The sequence below is a fragment of the Tympanuchus pallidicinctus genome, unplaced genomic scaffold, assembly GCF_026119805.1.
Source record: "Tympanuchus pallidicinctus isolate F22 unplaced genomic scaffold, pur_lepc_1.0 scaffold2, whole genome shotgun sequence".
Classification (NCBI taxonomy): domain Eukaryota; kingdom Metazoa; phylum Chordata; class Aves; order Galliformes; family Phasianidae; genus Tympanuchus; species Tympanuchus pallidicinctus.
Genome location: NW_026294721.1, coordinates 39,180,538 through 39,185,478, shown reverse-complemented (window position 1 = coordinate 39,185,478; position 4,941 = coordinate 39,180,538). Strand labels below are relative to the sequence as shown.

The window sequence follows — 4,941 nt, the reverse complement described above, 5'->3', positions numbered from 1 at the left end:
TTGTAGGCAAGTCACTGTCTCTAGCTTCAGGCTTAAAGTAAGCTATATGAACAATGTTAACATGGCCTCAGTGGGTTCCTGCTGACTACCCTGTGTGCTCTTCCTCTCATTGGGTCTGTTTAGCTTAATACCACACTGTCAGCACCAAGCACACATCTGCTGGCAAAATATTGTGTATAGATATCTGTTTTCCTGGCAGCAGCCTCCCCAGACCTCTGAATCAAGCTGGTTTCCCTAGGCACTCATCTGTTGCATCAGACTTCTTTTCCCTGGAGGTGGAACCTTACAGGTTTGCCACTGAGATGAAGCAAAATAAATCCATTGTCACCATCTGCGTTGTTTAGGACCTAGGTGCTCTGTGGGACTTCAGAAGAATTAAACTAGTTTCTTCTTTTGCTAAGACCTAAGAGCTGCACTGAGTCAAATTAAATCCCCACATCGTTGGGTCATGTCCCTGATCCTGGATCCACCTCGTGTTTGAATTTTTTAAGCATCTACTTAAAGCATAACTTCTGCATAAGCCCAGGCTGCAGAATTTGCTTACAATATAGCACTGAGAGAGCACCAGACTGTAATGTGCATATCAGAAATGCACCTGTTGTATAAATATTGTAAGGATAAGAGGAATTGTCTTGGCAATAGATTCTGTCAGAAGTTCCCAAATCTAAATAGCCTCCTACCAGTTGGCGTTTCAGGTACGTACTCACTGTATCTAAATAGCAACTGAGAGGCAAAAAAGCAATAGGGAAGCTATAATGTGTGTGTTTTGCACAGCAATTAAACTCTTCTAGTGTAAAAATTACCAGTGTGCCGTAATACCCAATTTCTGCTGTGGCATGGGATGGAATTCTTGAACTTATAGTGAATTTGGAAAGCAATGAATTCTCTTTCTCACCCGCAATTGTGTATGTTGCACATGATAAACTTTTACAAACAGCTTCACTCTCTAAAGGTGTAAAATTGCACTGACATAAAATAACAGTCTAATTGAAGGAACTTCCTCAGGAGGTACAGAAAAAGAGTTATAAAACCGTACGCCTATGTAACAGAAATTGCCAAACTGTATATAGTTAACTGAAGCATGTTCTGAGTGCTGCTTACCGCACAATCGTGGGGCACTAAATCATTTGTAGATTGTCTGATTCTGAGTCAGTGCTTCATACATAGCAAAGCAGCTCTCTTATTGTGATCTATTGAGATACAGCCCCTTGACTACCCCGCACTAATCTCCCCCCACCTCACACACACTGAGGATGTACCAGCAGCTCCAATGTAGGTTGAAACTGTGAACAGACAACCTTGCTAACCCACCAACTCTACATCTCAATGAAGGGAAAGCTTTATGGTCTACATAGCATGTTGATTACATGGTACTATTTAAATCATCTGGGAGATATTTATACATCCTCACAGGAGTGAAAGCACTCTTTAACTTGATAAAAGAACTACGTCAGAAAGCCGGTGGGCAAAATACAGCCAAGGGTTATTGCTTTGGTTCTCAAATCAAACTAGTCTTGATTATATCTAAAATGATAATGGCTCACATTCTTTGTGTAAGAAAGTGCAAAACTGAGCAAAACAAGAAAGAATTAAATGGGTATTTTACACCCCATATTTCAGTGCTTCACCTGCTAAGAATAGAATATCTGACATTGCAGTGAAACCAGCCTGTGATGGTCAAATTAACATCTATTGATGCTGTAGTTATGATTTTTAACTAAATCTTGTAGTCCTCTTAACAGAATAGTAGTGCCACTTAACATAAAATTAAGGCATAATGAATCTATGCCTTCTTTTTAATGGGCAGCCAATTCAGAATTATTTGCTTTTACAACACCCCACAGGATAACAAATGGAAATGCTGTGTTCGTGCTGCCACCCCAGTCTCTAGTAACGTTCTACTGTTGTCCCAAAGACTGGCCTCTCTAGCTTGTTGAGCAATGAGCTGATGTGCACACAGGCACAAGATATTTATTTTATTTCTGCATAGAGATGAGTGCTGATTAGTTCATTCACAGGATTACCATGCCTTCTCTGTAATGCTTCTTGTACCAGCAACATACTGAATGAACTTTCTTGGATTTATTTCATCTCATTCTGTAATTATGCTTGGATCAATGGAACAACCATAGCTTTTATATAGGAGTCTGTGTATTCATTATTCTTCAGTTTTTCACCTTGCCTTCACTAAAGTTGGAGGTCTCACTCCTAATTTCAGTGGGAACAGAACTGAGGTATTTCTTATGTTCCCTAACTGGAAGGAAGTTGTTTCGATAATCACAGGTGCTAAACAGAGCAAGCCAATTATGTATCACATTGAGTAGAGGAAAAGAAAAAGTATGCTTGAAGGTAGGTATGAGTCTTTCCAGGAAAGCTCTTTGATCTGCATGATGTTTTTGTCCTTTAAACTCTCAAACTATGAGCAAACAACATGAAAATGACACTGGTGAGATATTTTTCATCATTTTCAGCAATCATAGTTTATCTCATCTGTTTATATTAATAACCCTTTGCAATTCTGACACTGAAATCTGTTTTTTCCTAAGAGTGTTCTCCTCAATCACCCATGCACAAACACACAAACATGTAGTTAATGGGAGGCTGCTGACAGGGAAATTAGCTTCTATCCTCCTCCCCCCCTCTTTTTTTTTTTTTTTGCTTGTTTGTTTTCATCTTGTTTTATACCAGCAAAAGAGATGAAGCACTCTGTCTTGAGGAATTCATGCAAGGACACTCAACACTGGAAGTGGCTGAAAGATGTCTGGGATTTGCATTCCACAGCCTGAGCCTCACAGCCATAAGGAGAGAGCAGAGACAGGGGAAAAGAAAGAAAGTCAGAATGGTGCGATGTTGGTTTTCTCTGCGCAACGGAGGAAAGGTTGGCCGTTTATGAACATTTGTAGGACTTTGTGATCTTGTGCATGGAAGATTACTTTCCTCTATTAAAATAACTTTTAGTCCATCTTCACCTCCTTCTGCAGGATCTGCCCAAAGACACACACATGGGACTTAAAGTCTGGAAACACATTTTCTTCACCTCAAACCAGGAATGGCTTGGAGCTTCTCAGTTATTGCTCAGGCTTCTAGAGGACTCTATGAAGGTTCAGGTCTCCTAATTCTGTCACAGAAAAAAAGAGAAAATGTCTGAAGACTTGGTGGAGTTATCCACTGCTATGGCACTTACCAGGGGAAGTAGCAGCTTTCTGAAACAAAAACTCAGCCAGGGACCCCAGACCCTGACTTGGACTGCTTTGATTTCATCCTGCATAGCAGTGAATCTCACATATCTTTCTTAGGAATCAGCTGCACTTCCAGCTTATTTCCCACCTGGCCCAAAATCTTAGAGGTAGATTAATAGGCAGGCACTGTCTGACTAGCATTGTCCCAGTGGCACAAAGCAAATATAAAGCAGGTCATAAACACTTTTAAATTGAGTTTATGCTTGCTGCGATGTGCTAGTTACGTAGCCTGCAAGGTAGCAAGGAAATCAAACTACTGTCTTGTTCAAATGATATTCCACTAGAGGGTGTACTTACTTACTGCTTATCAATAATTGTCTTATTGTTTCTTTGGGTTCCTCTAATTCCCATCTGTCTGATGTTTCCATTTGTTGCTTCTAGGTTGATCCTGGAATTGCACATTTTTCATGGAAGGAGCTAATTACTACAGTGCTTTTACTGTGCTCTGGTGATCCATCATTTGCCTTTCTTTGGCTGCTCCAATGCAAATTGTTGTAGTTGTTATGATAGCATGCCTGAAAGAAGAAATTATCATCTCAGATAAAAGAGAAATTCAGAACTTGGAGTTTGAGTCTAGAAGTAATTTTACAGCTGTTTCATGGTGCTCCTTCCAGACTGTTCTCCTATTGTAAGTGTGATGCTATGTGACACGCATATGATTGATTGTACAAGAGGTCAGTGGATTTGAAAGAACCCTTCCTTTCTCTAGGCTTAATATTCACTCTTACACCTAGTTTAACTCTCTTTCATCCCACATGACTCACTTGTTCCTGTAGGTGAAGTTATTTTGATATTCAGTACTCAGAAACTCAGAACTAGGCTTTGTTCTCCCATCACCTCAGCTGATGTCTCATACACAAAAGAAACAGATTCTAGCATGTTTAGCCAAAAAATCCTGCAAGAGTTACCACAAGGCACATTAGAGAGGCTGGATTTTGCATGTATTTACAATTCAGGACATAGTATACTTGTTATTTCTCTTACTTGCCCTTCCCATCCCTCTAAAGGAGAAAGAAGGAGAAACGCAGATGTTAATGCAAAAATCCTACTCCAGGTTTGTGGAAATCACAGAACAGTGAATAAAATGTGTTACAGGTTTTCTAAAAAGGCAGTTGGCTTTAGAAAGTGCTGATATGCCAAAAAAGCTGTTACTAAGAAGGAATATATTCTAGTAAGATTTGAGAATGAAATTACATAATTGCTATTTTCTTTTTAAATCATTATATTACATGAACTTCTAAACGATAAAACGTAAATTGACAAAACAATAATTTTGTTTCCTAAACTTTGTTCTAGAATAGTTTCTATTTTTCAAACTAATTCAAAATAGCTTTTTGACATTTAAAAAAGTTTTCCAGGATGGAAATCCTAGCTTTTTATGTGGCAGGATCATTTAAAAATGTAAGTTAAATTTCGATACATAAAAGAAAATTTGGAGCTTTGTTTTGTTCCTTCAGCTGAAGTTTTCAAAACAAATGAAAAGACTAAAACACATACTTTCTTTAATCAGAAAATAAAATGAAGACCACCTAAACATCCAGCTTCACAACAAAGCTTTTAATTTTGTGTGTGTGATTTGTAGACCAGAAAAAAAAATAAATCAGATTAATCATTAAGTACAAACCTCACATACAATTTGAATGCAAACAAAACAGAAGCAGCTTTAAGTTCTGTGCTTTTTACCCCATCAGAATGTGATACA

The 4,941-nt window shown here is 38.5% G+C and overlaps 1 long non-coding RNA gene across 1 annotated transcript; it reads right to left on the bottom strand.

Annotated features, from left to right (window-relative positions):
* Nucleotides 1-2,917: 2,917 nt before the first annotated feature.
* On the bottom strand, nt 2,918-3,751 carry LOC128080730 (uncharacterized). The gene is made up of 2 exons (XR_008206857.1): nt 3,537-3,751; nt 2,918-3,118 (listed from the first exon to the last, which is right to left on the bottom strand). It is a non-coding gene; the product is annotated as an uncharacterized LOC128080730 (long non-coding RNA).
* Between the last annotated feature and the right edge of the window lie 1,190 nt (nt 3,752-4,941).